This window comes from Podarcis gaigeae (assembly GCF_964106915.1).
Source record: "Podarcis gaigeae genome assembly, chromosome: 6".
In the NCBI taxonomy this organism is placed as follows: Eukaryota; Metazoa; Chordata; class Lepidosauria; order Squamata; family Lacertidae; genus Podarcis; species Podarcis gaigeae.
In genome coordinates this window covers 70897322-70918145 of record NC_139682.1, presented here as the reverse complement: position 1 = coordinate 70918145, position 20824 = coordinate 70897322, and the positions used below count along the sequence as shown (strand labels likewise).

Genomic DNA, 20824 nt, shown 5'->3' with positions numbered 1-20824 from the left:
AATGAAATTCCTGCTGATGTATTGTCCAAGATTGTATCAAGGGATCAACACTGTACCTATGTGCAGAAGTTGGGTTTGTACTGATATTGTACGAACACGCTGCCCAGTGATGTTCACAGAAAGGGGGAGGATGTTGGTTTCTGCTTCCTTCACTGAGCAGCGAAGTGCTTGTCACAAGACAATGTTTACATTCCACAGTCAAGTGCTGTTGGGTTTTCTCACGGGAAAGGAGACTGGATGTGACGTACACTGGTTTCCTGTTTTTCACTGTTCTTTGCAGTTCAGTGTGATTCTCTCCGTGCTTTAGAGGAGAGAGGATGCCTTTCTCTGCTCCGGCAGAGGGAAGATGTTTTTCTGTAAATTACCAGCTTTGAAGTGTAAATAAAGTAATATAGAGCATGTTGGCACGTACTTTTCATCATTCCGCTGTGCACTGGACACTGCTTATCTCCAACATACCCATCACTCCTTGGTGAAATGACTGCTGGTAGACAACAGCAAAAGAAAAAACACTTTCCAAATATTAAGAGTTCAATAATGTTATAGCACACAGGTGCAATAAAAAGGGTAAGTAATGCATTAATGGGAGCGCATAATGCTTCTTGTCTCACATTTTCTCAGACCTATTCCAATTAAGAATACTGTATGTGTGTAATCCTGCAAAGATTTCTCAATTGCCTCGTATTTAAAATGGAAACAAGGGGTTTAGTTTTAATGGAAGACACTGGGGCATTTCCACTTGGTCCTCCCATTTGAGTTGATAGTGGGGAGGCCACCTGGGTGGGTCTGCTGGGGTTAACAGCTGAAATCTGCTTTGTTCCAAGAAGAAGCTTTTAACCTAATGGGCCCTGCCACCCATGTTGCTTCAGCACGATGGTGTCAGAAGTGGTGAGAGCATAAGAAGACATCTGCCTGGCACGTGCTTCCATGGGCTCCTCCAGGGAACACCAATTCTTCCACACATTTCTGGAGCACTCAAGGGTTTTCCTCACTCCCCTGTGTCTGGTTTATAATGGTACAATTGGGTGAATGACATCACAACCCATATCAGCAGAGGCCCTCGTAGAAAGAAAGTTAAGACACTTCTAAGGGATTTCCCCATCTTTCGATGTTTTTAGCCAATGAGTGAAATCAGAGCTGTGATTGATGCGTGATTTCTTTGGACACCAGCCTATAGGAATCCCTGGAGCTCCAAAGAGCTTTCTACTTCCCTTTAGTGCTCTATTCTTCCATCTTCTCATTCTTTTCAGTCCTTGGGATCTCTGCAGTTTGTCCTTCATTGTGGGCCTATTCAACTATGCATTCTCAACATCTGATGACCTCTGCACCATGGTCACTTGTTTGCATAGATGAGCCATCACAGATCAACTTATCTCCATCCCATTGTGCAGTTTGTTGGGTGGAATCAGTGTACACATCCAGCTGTGGGAAGAGGGAGGGAAAACCTGATGAGAGAAACCAGATGAACTGAACCACCTTCATCCCTAAGTAAAAAGTCATGATGGGCTGCCTATGGCTTCCCTTTGAGAACCCTCACATACATACTTGGAGCTAACTTTTGGAAGCTGAGACCCTAGGTTCATTCCCTTGGAGGTCCCAACCATCTAATGCCAGCCTTGATGGAATAAGTCAGGGCAATGCCTTTATATAGATCCCTGTGGTTTATGGTCATATAAGAGTCCGCTGATTCACAGGAGTTACTACAGGAGCAAAATGCCATTCCGAGAAGTGTAGCTCACTGGTTAGGCTTCTCTCGTGACAGCAAACTACCGCTCTAATTTTCATTTGTTCTGTCCCAGTCTCCTAAAAGATTGCATTTCTCCCCGTCTCCTTCCTTCACTCTCTATCGCCCTGTTATTATTCTTTCCCTTTAAAGCGATTAATACCTTTCAAGAAATGGACTTGTGTGCTGATTCAACTTTTCTGAGGGCTAATATATGGAGTCCACAGTACGGAGAACCTGCCGCATCCTGATGGGACCTGATGTACAGCTGCAGTTATCTCCAGTTCCCGCCGTTTGTGGGGCCTCATACTTATCACGCCGCGCTTGGTGCAAGGAGACGCTGCGAGGTGAATGAAATCAATTGTTCAAGGAGTTAAAGGACCTGCAATTTCAGATTAATCCTTCCTGTTAACAATGCTTGTGATGCTAGAAAGTCAACACACAAGGCCTGCTGCCCAGGGGAGGCAGGAATGCATATTCCCTGACATTTCTCTGATGAAAATACCCAGTGCTATCTTTTTCCTAGGAAAAGAGGTGCTGGAACTCGCCATGAACACCTCCCTTATTCTCTTAGAATGGCAAAATTGCCAACCTGAGAGGTGCCGGAACTGAGTTCCAGTGAGTTCCGCCAGAAGCAAAGCCCCGAAGGCATCCAATACCATATCCTCCAACATTTCTCTGATGAAAGTAAGGTTGTCCTAAAATACCCTTCAATATTTCTCCAATGAAAAGAGGGACATGCTAAGGAAAAGAGGGACCTTTCAGGATCAAATCAGAAACCGGGACAGTTTCAGTGAATCTGGGACTGTCCCTGGAAAATAGGGGTACATGGAGGGTCTGGAAATGTAGTAACTGGTGGGATATATGTGTTTGTTTGTGTGTGTTGAGTGGGGAAGGTTGTTGTCAGTAGCAGGTAAAGTATTCAACAAACCGAATGTTTTCAGACAGAGGCCCATCAGAGGATATCTCAATAAAACCATAAATGTAAGGATTTATAGTGGACAGGAGCAGAGAGAGCTGTGCTCTTGGTGGTGGTGCTCCTGCTAGGGCAGCGATGGGGTGAGGCAGGGAGGTGGTGGCTTTTGGCACACTGGCAGAGCCAATCTGGCACTTCTGCCACTGTGCCTGATCTGCCCCAACCTTGCCACGGACCTGCCTCACCACCCCAGTATTAGGCAGAGATGCTGCTGCCAGGAGGCCAGCAGGTCTGCAGTGAAACCCCTTTCCAGCTGGTCACTACTGAGAATGGATGACAGTATATAATCAGATTTAAATATTTCCCCGAGAAACCCAAAGCTTTTCTTTTTAGGAATTCTAGACAATGATGCACCAAAAGAGTTGGTTAACTTATTCATGTATATAACGACAGCAGCAAGAATACTGTATGCCCAAAGATGGAGAGAAGAGGAAGTTCCAACAAAGGAAGAATGGCTTTCAAAAACAATGGAGTATGCAGAACTGGCAAGATTAGCAGCAAAGATTAGAGACTGAAATGATGGGGGGGGGGAATCCTTGAGGATTGGGGACTTTTTATCGAGTATTTAAAGAACTATTGTAGTGAGATGAAAAGGCAAGCAGGATTTGAAATACGAGAAACACCATTAATTATTAAGATAAAAAGGTTAAAAAGGGTGTATTGAATATTAAGTGTGAAATACGGGGGACGCGGGTGGCGCTGTGGGTTAAACCACAGAGCCTAGCACATGCCGATCAGGAGGTCGGCAGTTCGAATCCCCATGACGGGGTGAGCTCCCATTGCTCGGTCCCTGCTCCTGCCAACCTAGCAGTTCGAAAGCAAATCAAAGTGCAAGTAGATAAATAGGTACCACTCCGGCAGGAAGGTAAACGGCGTTTCCATGCGCTGCTCTGGTTCGCCAGAAGCGGCTTAGTCATGCTGGTCAAATGACCCAGAAGCTGTACGCCAGCTCCCTCGGCCGGTAAAGCGAAATGAGCGCCACAACCCCAGAGTCAGCCACAACTGTACCTAATAGTCAGGGGTCCCTTTATCTTTACCTTTATGTGCAGCGTTTAAGGATAAAAATGGAAACTATGGAATGGGGGATGGGAAGTCAATGGATAAAGTAATTTCTGTAAAAAATAATAATTGTGAAACATCAATAAATAAGTTTTTTTAAAAAAATAAAAATGAATTACAGTCCAGCACAGAGATCACTCTGCCAAGAGGCAAAACTGATGTATCCCACATTTAGGCCTGGTGCAGGTGTGATGCCGGTCTGTCTCTTAAATGGACATTGGAACTGTTTTGCAAACCATGGTGAATGTAGGAAATCCTGATAAGCATGAATCATAACTAGGGTCCATGGAGACATATTGCCAGATCGAGGACTGGCCAGAGATGTTTTGTTGCCTGGGACATATGGAAAGATTGCCCCTTCATCCATTCCTCACCCCAAAAAAATTCCATGAGGAAAAGATGACTGGCCTGGCCTTTGAATCCCCCTTCTACACTGGTGACAGGATAGCATCCTCTCGTACATCTGTAGGCGACTAGCAAAGGAGCCAGCTTCTCCAGAGGATTGCGGGGTCCATTGGCTACCCTGCTATACCTGGTGAAATCTGGCAACGGCAGGCAAGAAGAGGGGGTGGATGTAAAGGGGCAGAGAGCTCACAGTCCCCTCTTAGTGGTTCAAATATTAGCAGCAATGCATTTGGACCAGACCCATTTGTGAGAAAGAAGCAGATGCACTTATTTTCTTATTGTCCCACATTATGCATTTAAAAGTTTCTCAATAAGATCTTTGTGTAGGTGAAGGAGGAAGAGGGAGCAGGATTTTAGATCATATCTGTCAATGAAATCTACCCAATATGCACCAGCTATCATTCTTTGTCGCCAAATGTACATATGCAATTACCTTTTAGAGATTTTTGTCGTCTATTAACATGACGATTGTCAATTCTATTTTTTTTTAGGTTGTGCAAAAATAATGTTTATGTAAAAGGAGAAAATCTCTAATACACATAACATTAACCCAGACATTTATGCTGCTATTACAATACATCTGAGATGTGTTAAACTTCCATTTTTGTATATACTTGGGGAAGTGCTTTTGCACTCACACTCCTCACAGATCCACAAATACAATAATCTGGGATAAATACAACCTGAACTCTCTTTCTGTTATTGTGAGGAAATGTTTAATAGTGCTCAATATGCCTACAGCTGCTTCTAAGGAAGTTTATAAAGAGGGAAAGTGGTGTAGCATCTTTTGTTTTCTTTCTTCTCCTAACATGGGCTCAACCTCTTGGGTTGATAAGTTTTTTGTACATTTGGGGGGGGGGGATTTAATACATATACATAAATGTGAGGGTTGACCTTTTCTTTTCTGAATGAGGCTCTTTCTGCTGAGGTCCAGAATTACTTCATGCCGTCTGGGCGTCTGTCTGGTATATTGCTTCTATAATATGGTGGCAAAGAACAGTCTCAGGCTCCATTTGTTTCCCATTTTCCTCAGACTCCTCCATCTTTGTGACAGAAGCAGCTTGACTGAAACTTCGTGAAAAGTACTGTTTGGAAATATACACATAAACAAGGTGCAAACTGACAAGAAAGAGACAACAACTGCTCAAACCCTTCAAGTGTCCCTATTTTCCAGGGACAGTCCTGGATTTACAGAAGCCATCCCAGTTCCTGATTTCTTCTCAAAATGACCTGCTTTTCCTCAGGACATCCTTATTTTCATCAGAGAAATGTTTGTGGCTATGGAGTTATGTGACCCCCCAGAGCCAAGAAGATATTTAATGTTTAATGTTTTATTATGGTTTTTATATATGTTGGAAGCCTCCCAGAGTGGCTTGGGCAACCCAGTCAGTTTCATGGGGTACAAATAATAAAATAGTTATATATATATATATAGGACATCCTTATTTTCATTGGAGAAATGTTAGAGGGTATGAGACCAGATGCCTGTTGGAAACTGTTGATCAGGACTTGAGCACAAGAGCACTGGGCCCTCCTGTTGTTTCCTGCAACTGGTATTCAGAAGGTAACCTCTGACTGTCGGCTGCTGAGATAAATTTGCTCCTCCATGATAATATGACAGCAACAATCACAGATAACAATGACTCTCAAAGTGAACCATTCACAGTGGGAACAGGTGTTAAACAGAGTTGTGTTATCGCCCCAACTCTATTTATTATTTCCGTTGCCATGATCCTACACATGATTCTACACCATGATCCTACACATGATCCTACAACTGACTCACGACGAGATGACGGAGAGAAGAATGAGGCCGAGGAGGAGCTGGCACCATAGCAAAAGGCTGCTGTAAACGCCCCCTTGGAGGCACCTGGTTGGGTGCCTGCCGAGGGGCGTGGGCGTCAGCCAGGTGAGAGGAGGAGGCAGGGGGCTAACGCCCCCTGCTAGGAGCGGAGCTCGGGCTCCCGCCCACAACCACTCCCCTCTCTTCCAGGGAGGAGAGTCTTTATCGCCCCAACTCTATTTATTATTTCCGTTGCCATGATCCTACACATTGTCGAAGGAAAACTCCCCACCGGGGTAGAAATCATATATCAAACAGGTTGAAAGCTCTTTAACTTGAGTAGACTGAAAGCAAAGAATAAGGTTACCATAACTTCCATCATAGAGCTTCAATATGCTGATGACAACATAGTGTATGCACACTCAGATGATGATCTCCAAACCATCCTGAATATCTTTGCTCAACACCCAAAAAACCAAAGGGCTGCACCAGCAAGCACAAAACAACCCCGCTGCAGTGCCACAAATCCAACTCAATAGTATATAGTTGGAAAGTGTTGAACACTTCTCATACCTGGCCAGTTACCTTTCCACAAGGACCGACATTGATGCTGAAATCCAGCATTGCCTGAGCTTGGCAAGTGCAGCTTTCTCCCAATTGAAGGGCAGAGTGTTTGGGGACCAGGACAATTGCAGGGCACCAAAATGCTTGTTTACAAAGCTATTGTACTAACAACTTTACTGCATGCCTGTGAAACATGGACCACTTATAAACACCATCTCCAGCTCCTTGAAATATTCCATCAATGGTATCTCTAAAAAATGTTACATATCACTTAGGAAGACAGGCAAACTATTGCCAGTGTACTGGAAGAAGCAAAGATCACCCATGTCGAAGCAATAATTCTTCAACATCAACTTTGTTGGACTGGTCATGGTGTTCAGATGCCTGATTATCGTCTTCTGAAGTAACTACTCTATTCCAAACTTAAAAATGGAAAGTGTAATGCTGGTGGTCAACAAAAGAGGTTTAAAGACTCTCTCAAGGCAATTCTAAAAAAAAGTAGTATAAACACCAACAATTGGGAAACTGGCCTGTGAGTGCTCCAGTTGGAGAACAGCCTTTATCAAAGGTGTCATGGACTTTGAACTCAGGACGAGAGGGAGAAACGTGCTAAGAGGAAGGTACATTTGGCAAACCCTCACCATGATCAACTCCTGCCCGAAAACCTATGTCCCCACTGTGGAAGGACATGTGGATCCAGAACTGGCCTCCACAGACTCACTATTAAAACCGTGTTCATAGAAGCCAGTCTTAGTTGGCTATGAGTGATCGCCAAAGAAGAAGAAGAGGCCTCTGGCTGTGGAGACAGACCATAGCCATCATGGCTAGTAGTCACTGGTAGCTTTCTCCTTCGTGAATTTGTCCAATCTGTGCAGTCAGGGGCACCAAGCCAATGATTCTAACCTTTGCTGCTTTACAGGGGTACTTGTTTTCTTATCCTTCTCTCTAAAACATACACCTTTTCTTTTTCTGCCTGACAATGCTGCTTATAAGCCCAGGTAATAAAACCTTTTGTTTACTGTAATGCAGATGCTTCCTAATTTCAAAATGTATTTATGATTTATTCCTATTTTCTCAGCTGGCATAAAAGCCCTAAGATATACTTGACTCCCATAGGGCACAGCAACTTGCATTTCCCTGCCCCCCCCCCCCGCCTCGCTAGCTGACACTGGGTATATTTGTAATTATTGTTTTTCATAAAATGAAGTCATTTATGCTTTAGAGTTTCATAAACATAACAAGCTGTACAATTTTATGTGTTAAATTATTATGCACAATACATTTCATGTTCAAGAAGTCATAAAGTTAAGTAGAGGTTTGATAAGTATTGCATATATTTCACACCCCCACACCCCCACACACTTCTGCTTATTCCTCCCTCCAACAACAGAAAAACACATTTTCCCTACAATATTTTCAAACATTTTAGCCTTTCCATAAATCCCCATCAGCTAGACCGGTAAGGAAGTGGAACGGGAGTAAAGTCTATATGTGGCACAAGCACACAACACAGATCCATATGGCATGGTGTCCGTAGATACGCAACACTACAAAATTGCGTCAGATACGAGATACCATTGTTGTCTCCACTGCCATGAGAGTCTTCAGAATAGCACAGTAGTGAATGGTAGACATTCACTTACATAGAAGGAAATTAGTCTTTTTGACTGGTGTATAGTTATTTTGTCAAACATTCGCAAATGGGGGACATTAACATTTCAAAGGAGGCAACATGGATCTGCTTCCATCCCAGTGCCAAAGTGGACAGGTAAATCTATCAATTTTAGTTTCTAATTTTTCCAATCTTATGTTCATATTTTCACATCAGTTTGAAATTATTTTTAATAGTCCAAATGAAAATCCATCAATCTTAGAGCAAATTTCTCTGAATATACACATTTGGGTTTGCAATTTTGCTTAATGCGCACATTTTTGCAAAGGAATTTTCCATAATAGAATGTGTTACTACTGTGTGTTATTTTCACTAAATGTATGCATATTTTTTTGCACAATTTACCCTAGTGTTGCATTTTTGTACTTGGCTAGAGGCTGGCACTACAAAATTTCAAAGCGCAGCTGTGTTTCGATTCATGTATTGTTTCTGAAAGTGAAAATTTGGTAGGTTCGGCTTTGAATGCAGACAGAATATAACTTATTCCCCACCACTCATTTTTATATTACAGTTTACTAGTTCCATAGTACTCAGTGAGAGCCCAAGAGAATGGAGTCTGTCTACAGGGGTCCAGAACTATCATGGGCACTACAGAATGATCATTTCACAGAAATTAGTGATGCTCAGAACCCCCACCCAACAATGGGCAGCCAAACTAAGGCCCCCAAATAAATAAAACACATGACAAAAAGGAAGCCACCCCAAAAATGATAGGTGCCCCTCCCTGCAAACAACAACAAAAGCACTCCAAACCCTTCAAAATTTAAAAAACTAGAGGAGGCAGGGGGTACCAATATTCCCTTGGGTGCCACACTTGGAACCCCAGATCTATATAGTTCTGCCTTGGTGTTGGTCACACCAGAGCATGACAAAGAGATGGAAAGCTTTGAAACAGGCACTCTTTGGACCGTAAATGATTTCTCACATTGTTGTCTAAGATCAGAAAGAACAAATTGGAACAAATGAGGGAAATTGCCACAAGATGCATCATACTTCCCTCCGGACAGCTCCAGTAAAAGTGTGGGGAACTTGACTCTTTTGAAAGGAGAACGTCGCCACGTTTTGCAGGTAAGATGCTGCCATCTCCCAAAAAGAAAAGAAAAGAGGTGCTCTGACCTTGTGGTGTGCTGACAGTACCCAAAATAGCTGCTGATCCAGGTGGTCCTGGAGGATGAAAGCTGACTTCCAGTCCAAAGGACATGCTGTGTGCCTTGTGCAGAGGCTGGTTAGAGGACGCAATCAATCAGCTTAGCTGGTAATAGTGGATTCCTGCTGAGATAAAAAAATATATATGGGGGAATCAGATAAAAGCATATTTTAAAACTGCTGTGTTTGAGACAGCATAGTTAGGCCTCGGATTTTTAAAACCACAGTGGCTGCAAAGGAAGGTGTCCCCCTACTTTTTTTGCTTCGAAAGAGGGCTGCCCTTTTAAGTAGGGGAATGTGGGTGACATTTCTGGCATGGCAGTCTGACCTGAGAAGTTTGCATTGGCACCCTCTGGGTTGTAACTGGACTCTGCATAAACAAAGCACTTCAGTTTCCAAGGCTGCCATACTTTGAAGTTCATAAACATCAACATTCATCACCCTCCCTGCGCACACCCAAATGAAAAGAATCTGTATATGCGGGCATGCTTATAAGTGGGTGTGCGTGTGTGATCACCAGCACAATCTTGAAAAGCAAAAATGAAAAGTGCTCTCCTCCTCGCAAACATGATTAAGCACCACACAGCACATAAATCCAGGTAATGGAAAATGTTCAGCAACAACAAATCTTAATGAACTGGGAATGTTTACTCCAGATCCAGCCAGCCCTCCTAAGAAATGATACCCGCTTTGGAACAAACTTGGCGATGCTTGCAGAGAGCCAGGTGGGTCCCTAGCCAGGATGGTGGCAATGGAATGTCTGGGAGAGGCACTGGACCCACTGAAGAATATTCCTTTCCAAGTCCCTTCTCTGAATGTTGTGGTTTTTAACAAAGAAACCACCACACCCTAGTTCAAAGCAGTTCACATACAAAGGAGCGCAGGAAGCTGTCTTTGGCAGAGTTGGCCCATTGGTCTATCTATCTCAGCATGTCGGTCTATCTCAGTATGGTCTACAAAGACTCTTAGAGGCTCTCCAGGATTTTAGGCTGGGTTCCCTCCCTACCTGGGGATGCCCAGGATTGAACCTGAGACCTTCTGCAGGCAAAGCAGACGCTCTATCACTGAGCTACAGCCCTTCCACAAGACCTTCCATTAGGGTTATTTTACCAATGTCTGGCTGTTTGTGAAGACCCTTGCTCCTTCTTGCAATAGCAGAATGCTAATATTTTTAATCAAAAAAGCTAAGGTCATGGCCTCTGGTCCCATCACCTCCTGGCAAATAGAAGGGGAAGAAATGGAAGCAGTGAGAGATTTTACTTTCTTGGGCTCCAAGGTTACAATCCGTTACCTTCAAACTAGGATAGAAGGGGGAAGCATAGGTAGGATTAGAGTTTGTATGGCAGTATTCTGAGTAGCCACTTCTTAGGGGTCTTTTAAAAAAAATAATCAGACTGATTGAACAACCCATTCAGATCTATCACATATTTCTCATGTTATAGTAATCCAATGTTGATGTTTTTCCTCCAAAACCAGAGACAGCCAACATGGTGTTCTCCTTGTTAGTCGCTGGCCATGCCGGCTGAGACTGATGGGAGCTGCAATCCAATGGCATCTAGAGACCCTCACATTGGCTATCCCTTTGCTAAACCATATTGCTTTGATTTATTCATTTGTAAAAGTATTGAGATACTGCTCTTTCTAATAAATAAACAGGGCAATGTACATTTTTAAAGCATCAAAAGCAGTCCAGAACAATTATTTTGCAAGTGACCTCCTTGTGTTTCGTTTTGAATGGAGATAAGAGGTGGTTCTACCATGTAATCATTTATCATCTCAGTAGTGTTTTTATAATGTCACCTTTGATAGCAAATGCAGTGGAGTCCTGAACATGGCGGGGAGGCGGGGGGAATTCAGCTGCTTTCTGGTTAGCGGTGTTGAACAGGATGAATAGAAAATGTTTAAACTTTCTCCAGCGCTGCCCTTTAGGGGATTTTTGCCCCTTTAAAAACAAAACAAAGTTGATTCAAAGCCTAATGTGTGTAAAAGCAAGTGTTAATGGTGCTTCTTTCAAAATGTATGAGCAGCAGAGGATTGGAAATTGAGCAGGATTAGGCTGCATTAGAGAAAATGCAGTAAAGTTGAGGAGCATTAAAGGAAACAGTGTATTGTTATTGGTCAGCTCCAGGGTGTGAATCTGAAGAAGGGCAGTCTTAACTAGTTGGAGAGTATGGGCGTGAGCCTAGTGCTGTTTCCAGCCTGCTGGCATTTTGTGGGTAGGGCTGAATTGTGAAATGGAAAACTGACGGCGTGCAATTGAAGTAGATTTTGCCATTTTCTTTCAGAATGTTGTTGCACCATGATTGTTGTTATATTCTACTTTCTAATGCTTTCATCAATGTTTTCAATTCTGCGTTGTTTTTTTGTAAACTGCTTTGGGATATAGGGTGATGGATGGAATATTGTTTTCTTAGATAAATAAACAAACCTGATATATGTGTGTGTGTGTGTGTGTGTGTATCACCCAAAATTATTTTTGCTGTAAGGAAAGTGATGGGGAAATGCCCTGAGAAGTGTGGAATAGCAATTGCTTGGCTTACAGTGTTGTATAACTTCCCCAGCACCAACATGAGTTTGATCAAACTTCGGGAGGCAGTGGAAGACAGGAGTGCCTGGTGTGCTCTGGTCCATGGGGTCACGAAGAGTCGGAAACGACTAAACAACAACTTCCCTCGCACCAAATCAGAACGAATGCCCGATATGCAGTGGACCTTATAGAACCTCCCTGCAAATGTTGTGCAAAGAAATCAGAACAAATGGTTAAAAACAAGACATATGGAAGTGACCTAGGATCTCACCCAAGCCTCAAAGCGAGGGCATCTATCCAAGCTGATGAGACATATCAGCATTATCACTTAGCCGCAGGGATTCCAGATAACCTGTGGAAAGGACAATTTCTATAAGAGTGTTAAGCTACCCAGGTTTATGATAGTTCTGGAGTCCCTCCCTCCCTCTCTCTCTCTCTCATTTGTGTGTGTGTGCAGGAATGAGTTGCTGAGAGAATTCTCTTCCTTCTGGAATTGGAAAGGCCTAGGAAAAGGCTTATCTTGTTTCATGTCAATGGGAGTTGTGCAGGAGCATCCCCTTATTAATCTTCAACCTGCAGGTGATAAGACTGAAATTTATTGAACAGTTCTTCCTGGGGGCAGGGGAGGGGAAACAGGAGTGGGGGAAAGAGTTGCACTTGTCTATGGACAGCACGGCCTGCTTCTTTTGAGTTGAAACTGTTTCTGGAATGTGATCCTGCTTTTGAGAAGCCTCTGTGTTACCACGTGTCCTTTATGTATTTATTTGGGATATTGCCCATGCTGCTCTTCGTTGCAAAGGGATGATCAAGAATGGCCAGCAACAAAATTTAAAAGCGGGGGGGGGGGGGGAGGACCACAGGAAAGAGCAATAAAAGAAAACAGTGAGTAAAACAGGAGAAAGAGAGAGATGGTGCAATCAATGGATGTAGGTGCGGGCAGTGGTTTAAAACAGGTTAAAACAACAATTGAAATGTCATCTGTGGTGGTGGTGAGGATCTACCTCCTTCTTGAGTTAAGATCCTACCCCCTACCAGTCACACATCCTGTTGGCCAGCTAGATGCTACTGGAAAGCCCACAAGAAGGCCACAAAGACAACAGCCTTCTTCTCAAAGTTTGCCCACCCACCTCCATTCTGAGCAGCTTCTGTTGCTTCTGAATACATCATCACTTGACCTAGAGGTTTGGCTAATCATCACTGCCAGACCTTCTTGACTCTTTCGAAGCTGGTTCAAGAGCCAAAGGCTAGGGATGGATTTCAGTGTCTGTGCCAGTCTTACATGCCTACATTCATAGGATAGTTCTGTCCCGATTCTGTATGAATCTACAATTAAAGGGGGGGGGAGTCATTTTAAATACCATAAGCCAGTGGTTTTCAACCAGTGTGCCCTGAGATGCCTTCAATGATGATCAGAGGTGCCACGGGCAACACTGGCCTCGGTCCTCCTTTCCTTTCATCCCTCCTCTGGTGTCCTCTCATGTCTCTGCCTCCCAAAAGCCTGCACAGCTGTTTGTTGCAGGAGCCCTGGCTACAAGCTCCCCAGGCAAATGGTCCTCTGGGGCTGACCAGGGAGTGCTTCCCAGGTCCCTTTGGGGCAGTATAAATTGCTGACATAAACATTTTCTCAAGCATGCTTTTGCATGTCCTGTGTAGCCATATTCCTCATCCAGGGGACTTAAAATTGAGGATTTACACGCTGCCACACCATCTGGGAGATTTTCCTATATTAGCAAAATTCCCAGCTGTCCAACGGGGACAGCTTTATCGCTGTTGGAGTATCAAGGGCTAAAACAATGTCCTTTATCATAGGTTTGCATGTATTTATTTAAATATATAGCTTGATCTCTCCTGCAGGTGCTGAATGAGTTCAGTATCAAGTCTTTGAGAACACAGTATTCCATAATGGTTGAAATGCCTTGGTTATCTATGAGAGTCATCACCATTCTGCAGCCAGACACTATGAAAAACCAACAGTCATACACAATAAAAAGAAATGTGTTGGGTGGCACCTTGAGACTAAATTTTAATAAGTGTTTTATTATAAAATGGCATGAGCTTCGGTAGGCAACATCCCACCAAAGATATAATTCAATGACTTGGGACTCAGCTACACTAGTAAAGAAAAAGCACTTTATATGTGTTATAACACTTTGACACCAGATGGCGCTGTGGAGTCCCGTCTTTCGCCAACATGATTTCCCTTTATGAAGTTTACAACGCGTTATCCTGAAACACGTTTTTGATGTGTCTAGTTCCAGCCTTGTACTACTTCCCCAGTTTCAGTCTCCAAATCAGTCACTTCTGCCTCCATCTTGGGCTCCTATGAGTGTCTTTCTATTGTGTATTATTTGAGTTCACAGTTGAATTGGGGTGGTTCCACATGATCTCACTTTTAAAACTGTTTTCACCTGCAAAGATTTGGGGGTTGATTTACTGCCCTGTTTCCAATCAGATCCCTGTAGCTTCTTGCTGAAATCCTGTAACTTTTCATATTACAAATACTCCAGGTTTGCTGTTGTTTTCTCTTGCTTTTTTTTTCACTATACAGCACAAAAGTGCCCCTACAGATGGCAATAATGTGGCAACATTGGGGAAGCAGCTCAGAACAACTCATACAGTAGAATGACATGTGGGCAGTCCAATATAAATCCATCACTGATGTACTATTATTGTGCCAATGATGCGTTGCAAAATCCACTCACAAAATCCCACCAGTCTGGAGGGGCCTCTAAGGACTGAAGGAGGAGTAATGTTGTTGATGTTGTTAAACTACTGAGTATCAGAACGTCCTTCAGGTGTACGACAAGTCACCTAACATTTTAACCAACGAAGTCATTAAGATAGTGGAATGACTTTCACTCAGGCAATTGAACTTCCCCTTCCTTTCTTCCTGCTCCACCTAACCTACTCTGGATGAGGAGGTCTCTCATTCCTCCAAAACCGATTTTAGGGGAGTGCAAGGCAAACAAGGAGGAATTCTGCAAGCACAGTGATTGCACTGGATAGACCACCCTCCAGCAGTTTCTTGCAAGATCCTGATCGACCTTCTGTCCAGTCCTGCTCTGATATTTCTTTCAGTGTCTCCCCAAGGAGTTGTTGCAAGTAGAGACCCACCCAGCTGCCAAGACTTGTCCTCCCTTTAATAGTCTTTAATAAATTTTAATAAACCAAGATAAACTAAATAAATAAATGAAATACTTTTAAAACAAACTAAGATAAACTAAAGGCCACCTTCAACCTATTGATAGCACAGAACATATTTTTTTAAAAAAACACTGAGTCTGTAAGGTGCAAAAGTACTAGATTTGCTTCCCTGACATAATTTGAAAGGCACAACTCGAATAGCCACGTAGATCACTCTACTAAGGGACGGAAATCTTCCTTTTACCAGATTAAGCAACGATGTGATGCTTTAAATAAAGTCCACCCCCTTCCTGACCCTCATTAACTAATAACAGGTCTTGTCCATTTAACTTTGGAGCACCACTTTGGAAAATGGCCTTTAGAATAAGAACGGGGTAATAGGATAGTCCAGGTAATCAGATTTGATGGAAGCACTAGTAATCAGTTTCCTAGTAAGCTTTGGGCAGGAATACTCGGACAGCACATTGAAATGAGCCATAAGGACATGGTGGTATTAGTGCAGTTCCCATTGCAGGGCATTTCTAAGTACATTTCTATATTATGTACTTGTTTGGGTTATGCCTTACATGTGCTGCGGAAATAATGAATAGTACCTCATTAAAATCCCCAGTAAAGCTACCTGTAGCCTTTGCAGGAAAGAACCACATATTTCCTTTGAATTTTTCTGGTTGTGACCCTCTCCAGAGCACGTACAATGAGCCACATATATCCAGGATGAGCTAATGCCCTCTAACATTTCTCTGATGAGAATAGGGATATCCTATTCTGTAATAATAATCATAATAATTTTATTATTTATACCTCGCCCATCTGACTGGGTTGCCCCAGCCACTCTGGGTGGCTTCCAACATATATAAGAACATGATAAAATATTAAACATTTAATAATAATAAAAAACTTTCCTGTACAGGGCTTCTTTCAAATGCCTTCTAGAAGTTGTAAGGTTACTTATCTCCTTGGCTCAGGGGTAACATAACTCCACACCCTCCAACATTTTTCTAATGAAAACAGGGACATCCTAAGGGAAAGCAAGACATTCCGGGATCAAATCAGAAACCAGGATGGCTTTCAAGGGGGCCTGTCCCTGGAAAATAGGGACACTTGGAGGGTCTATGAGATCTCTGAACCCAGGATAGTTTGGTCATCTGCATTATCCTACCTACAGATTTATTATTTTATGTAAGGTAAGAGGGGTAAATATAACCATATACCAACTTCAAGTTGTAGTAAAGTTTAGTGTAAAATAATTGTCCATATATGCTCTCTCAGCCTCTTTCCAGAATTGTGATATATGTTTCTGCTTACCAATAGACCATGAAGCATCTTGGTCACACGCAAGAATAACAGTAAATCCTTCATTTGAACCAAGTAAAAAAAATGGAAGAATCTGCCTTAACCTGGGTCAGACTATTTCTGTCTCTATCTATAGCCTCTCTCCCACCCTAGATTTGCTGGACCACAATTCCCATATTCCCAGTCCATTGGCCATGCTTGCTAGGGCTGATGGGATTTCTGGCTCAGGAAGATCTGGGGGGCCCAAAGGTTTCCTACTGGTCTAGCACATTGTTGTTGACCTTGACTGGCTGGGGATCTCCAGGTTCTTCTGGTGTGATCATTCCTCTTGCCTCACGCCTGAACCTCACTAGAATTTAAAATCCTTTAAAAAACACAAAAAACCCCATTCCCTACCATTGAGATATGGGCCAAGAAAGAAGTGAACAAGCTTTTGCAAGAAGTGAGGTTACAGGGAACCAGGCAGAGGGCCTTCTTGGTAGCGGCACCTGCGCTGTGGAACGCCCTCCCTCCAGATGTCTAGGAAATAAACAACTATCTTTTAAAGACATTTGAAGGCAGCCCTGTTTAGGGAAGTTTTTAATGTATAATGTTTTATTGTGCTTTTAATCCTTTTGATAGCCACCCAGAGTGGCTGGGGAAACCCAGCCAGATGGGCGGGGTATTATTATTATTATTATTATTATTATTATTATTATTATTAAGTCAATTAAAACTCTTCATCACAATGGTTTAAGGAACTCTAAAGCTTGTTTACTTCTTTGTGCCCATTCATTTGGTCCTAATAAAAGGTTTCTTTGGGAAGGTTCACCACTCCCACTCCCTTGATAAACCAACATGGCTACTTGCAATTTTTTATCTGTGTGTAAAGGCAGAGTCTGACTAGAAATGACAGACTTCTATTCTTGGTTTGTTGTTCTGAGCAGAATTTCACTTTAGTATCAAAGGGGGTTGTAAATGTAGCTCTGAGGATAATTACTTCGGGCAGAAATTAGCTAGGAAAAAAAAACCCAGTTTGCTTTTAAATGTCAAGTTTCATTTCGACGAGGAGCAGCTTAAATTTCACGTACCTGACAGTGTCCTTCAGATTGACAATTGCGATAGGATGATCTTGTTCTCAATAATCTCTCATGTTTTAAGGTGTTTCTGCAATGGTTTCTATTGCATTTTTTATAAAAAATAAAATAGAAGGCCTAGGCATGTCCTGATGCCTGCTAGGGTATTTTGGGCTTGATTTCTGAGCATGCTGACAGCTCCTGAAAGATTTAGGAACTGGCAGCAGGAAACATTCCCATAGAATTGGTATTGCAAACTTTCCCCCCTCCCTGGAAAAACAGCATCGTTTAGCAGGTCATATATCTCCAATAAAACTACAGTTATGCAATAATGGTTCATTAATATGCTAAATCATAACATGGGCTGTTCTCCGAAATTGAAAATGGGACCTGCAGAAAGAACAGCCCCCGTTTCTCACTGCCCCCCCCCCCCTCAACCTGGCTCCAGACTACTTAGGCAGCCCAGTTTAAGTTTGTGGCTCTTATTATTTTTCACTTGAAATGACTTTTTTTTTGATTTGCAAAGGAGATAGCATTGGACCTCTGACATTTTTATTCCTGTATAAACAGATTTCCATTTGGGCTAAGGTTAATACAGTAGGATTTTTCTTTTTCTGTTTTGTTTTTTTATTATTTTGGATCCCCTGCTGCTTTTGCAAGAGCACTTTTGTTTGGTATGTGGCTTCTAATTTATCCGTTCTGCCTTTACGATCGTGTCAGAGCCTCATGACTCTTTTACTTTTTACTAATCTAAAATAATCCCTTTGAAATCCTTTGATTGTCTGTTTGGACCTGATCCACTTCTAAAGAAGGAATGTAATGGGCTTTATGGCACTTACTTGAAAGTAATTTATCCAGCGGAGTGACTATAGATACTTTTTTTCTTTTTTTTTTTTAAAAAAAAACCAGCATGCTTTATGGAAAGTGGGGAGTGCTATTTAATTAGCGAGAGGGAAAGTAGTTCATGATACAATCTGTTCCAATCATCTTGGACATTAAACAAAAAGCCAAGCTAAGTTATTAATGCACATGCACTTTATTTGCGGCTGCTTTGTGTAACCTTTCCTTGTGGTACTTTTGCAGCACCATCTTGAGAATTAAAAAGAACATCTTAAAAGAAGCACGTTTCGTATATATGGTAAAAAAAAAAAAAAGCAAACAGAAGTTTCACTTACTGCTGCCTATGTAGTTTCACTTACTGCTGCCTATGTGGCAAGTGCAAACATATTAAAATCTGTTGACGGCGGCAAAAATCCTGGTTTTATTCTGGGTAAGATGCTTAACTTTTTGCCCAACGCCTGATGCCTTGTGTCTTTGGGGTGTAGAATACCAATGCGCAACACTGAGGGTTTTTTAACACGAGGAACTCTTCTGCTTTCCCCATGAAACATTCAGAGTGTGGATGATTGAGATGTATTTCTTCTTAAGACGTTAAGACTTGTGAACACAGTTTCACGCCTGGAATCCAAATGGCCATGCTCTCCCTTCAGCTTTTATAACTGCAATGAATGTGTGGAAGAGGGGGAAATATTATAGGCCCTCGTTTGCTCCTTTCTAAAAAAGGAAAATGACTCTTGTTTTGTCAACTCAAACAACAAACCTGGGTGCACCTGAGGGAACTCAAATTTCCATCTCCTATTTTCATTGGAGAAATGTTGGAGGGTAGGGAGTTATGTGGCCCCTGAGCCATCTGAAGGCAGCCCTGTATGGGGAAGTTTTTTTAAAAAAAATATTTAATGTTTTATTATGTTTTTATATATGTTGGAAGCTGCCCAGAGTGGCTGGGGCAACCCAGTTAGATGGGCAGTGTATAAATAGTAAAATTACTACTATTATTCATGAATAGCACTAGTGCTTTTTTTTCTTTAAAAAAAATGTTTAGGGGTACTCTCATTTTGATTCAAGGAAATCACCATTTTATCGTTCAAACTGGGAAAAAGAAATACAGTTAATGATATTTTGTGTATCTGTTTGATCTTATCAATGGTTATATGATGTTGCTGTTTTATTTTAAAAATTGGAAAATCAAAAAAAAATTATTAAAAAAAATAGAATGCACATTCACCTAAAAAAAAGAAAAAGAAATACAGTTAATGGACAAAAGTACAAAGAACATGCAATACCTCATATTACACAGCTGACAGGACCTTCCACATTGGCATGAGGTTGTGTGTGCACTAACATCTTCCCGATTCCTCTGCTTGCTGTTGGTGTCCGTTGCCAAATCAAGCCGCCATCGGAGGTGGTAACAACAAAACTGACCAATCACAGTGCTAGATTTCAACTCCTACTTCACACATTAAACGCTCACTTTTGTCTGAGACTCAGGAAACACTGTGACAGGAAATGAGGCCGCCACCGGGGGGTAGCAATGGAACTGACCATTTACTGTACTAGAGAAGAAACTTTTTTCTTTCTTTTTTATTTTCTTATCCCATTAGATTCACAAAATGTTTAGGGGTATGCGTACCCCCAGAAAAAAAGCACTGAATAGGACGTCCCCATTTTAATTGGAGAAATTTTGGAGGGTATGGCTAAACACGCAATTCCACATTTTGTACTTTTGTATCCCACCACCTCCAAAGGAGTCAGGGTGATGTACATGGGGTTTATCTCATTTTCTCCTTGCAGTGACCCTGTGAGGTAGATTGAGCTGAGAAATCACAACTGCCCCAAGATCAATCAGTGGCTAAGCAGAGATCTGAACTCAGGGCTCCTTGGCAGGGCAATCTGTCTTCTGCACCATGCGGGCTTCCATGCAAATGTGCAATGACTGCTTTCTTCCTCTAGTTCCGAGAGCTGAGCAACTGGCTCTCAAACACTGGATGTTTAGCTCCATTATTAAGGGCAGTCCATTATCTGTTGAGTTCTGAACCCTTCTGCCAATCCCCCTGGCCTTTAAATGTGCTAATCAACCCCGATCCCTTTCCCACAGACGGATACTTGGGGTGCCCTTGAGTGACTATGATTCCGCACGAAGTTTTGTAAGGTCACGAGAGGATCATCCAGCCTTTTTGTTTAGTTCTGGCTAATAAAGGCAGCGGGCTCTGATGCTTTTGAAGCATTACAGTAACATATACAAACATCAGTTGTGTGCAGTCAACGGGAATTCCTCTAGTGATGGGAACACAGGCCCAGGGCTTAACATTAGTGAATCAACGGGAGGAAAAACAGAAAATTAAGGAGGGGTTTGCCTTGTGGCTCCTGTTCCCAATCCCTTTTTACAATAACTTGGAAGAATTTTTGACATGAGACGAAGTGCAGCGCATTGTGGTGGCTTCCCCTCCCTCTCGCAAATATGTATAAACAGCTGTTTTGAATGATCTCGCTCGTTTCCGAGAGGTGTATGGCAAGACTGTGACATTAAACATGCATGGACCCAGTTCAGAAAAATAGACAGAATTAAGCTGTAGTGGGTGGGGGACCCTATTTGCATAGCCTATGAGCCCTTGGCTGGCTGCAGCCTTACTTATGCCC

The 20824-nt window shown here is 42.4% G+C and overlaps 2 long non-coding RNA genes across 2 annotated transcripts in view; one reads left to right on the top strand and one right to left on the bottom strand.

Annotated features, from left to right (window-relative positions):
• The window catches only part of LOC310846700, a 560034-nt gene that overhangs the window by 256055 nt on the left and 283155 nt on the right, over positions 1-20824 (top strand). The gene's annotated exons all lie outside the window — the stretch shown is intronic.
• On the bottom strand, positions 1002-9547 carry LOC310846693. Its single transcript, XR_014565478.1, has 3 exons — positions 9299-9547; positions 1887-2063; positions 1002-1422 (listed from the first exon to the last, which is right to left on the bottom strand). It is a non-coding gene; the product is annotated as an uncharacterized lncRNA (long non-coding RNA).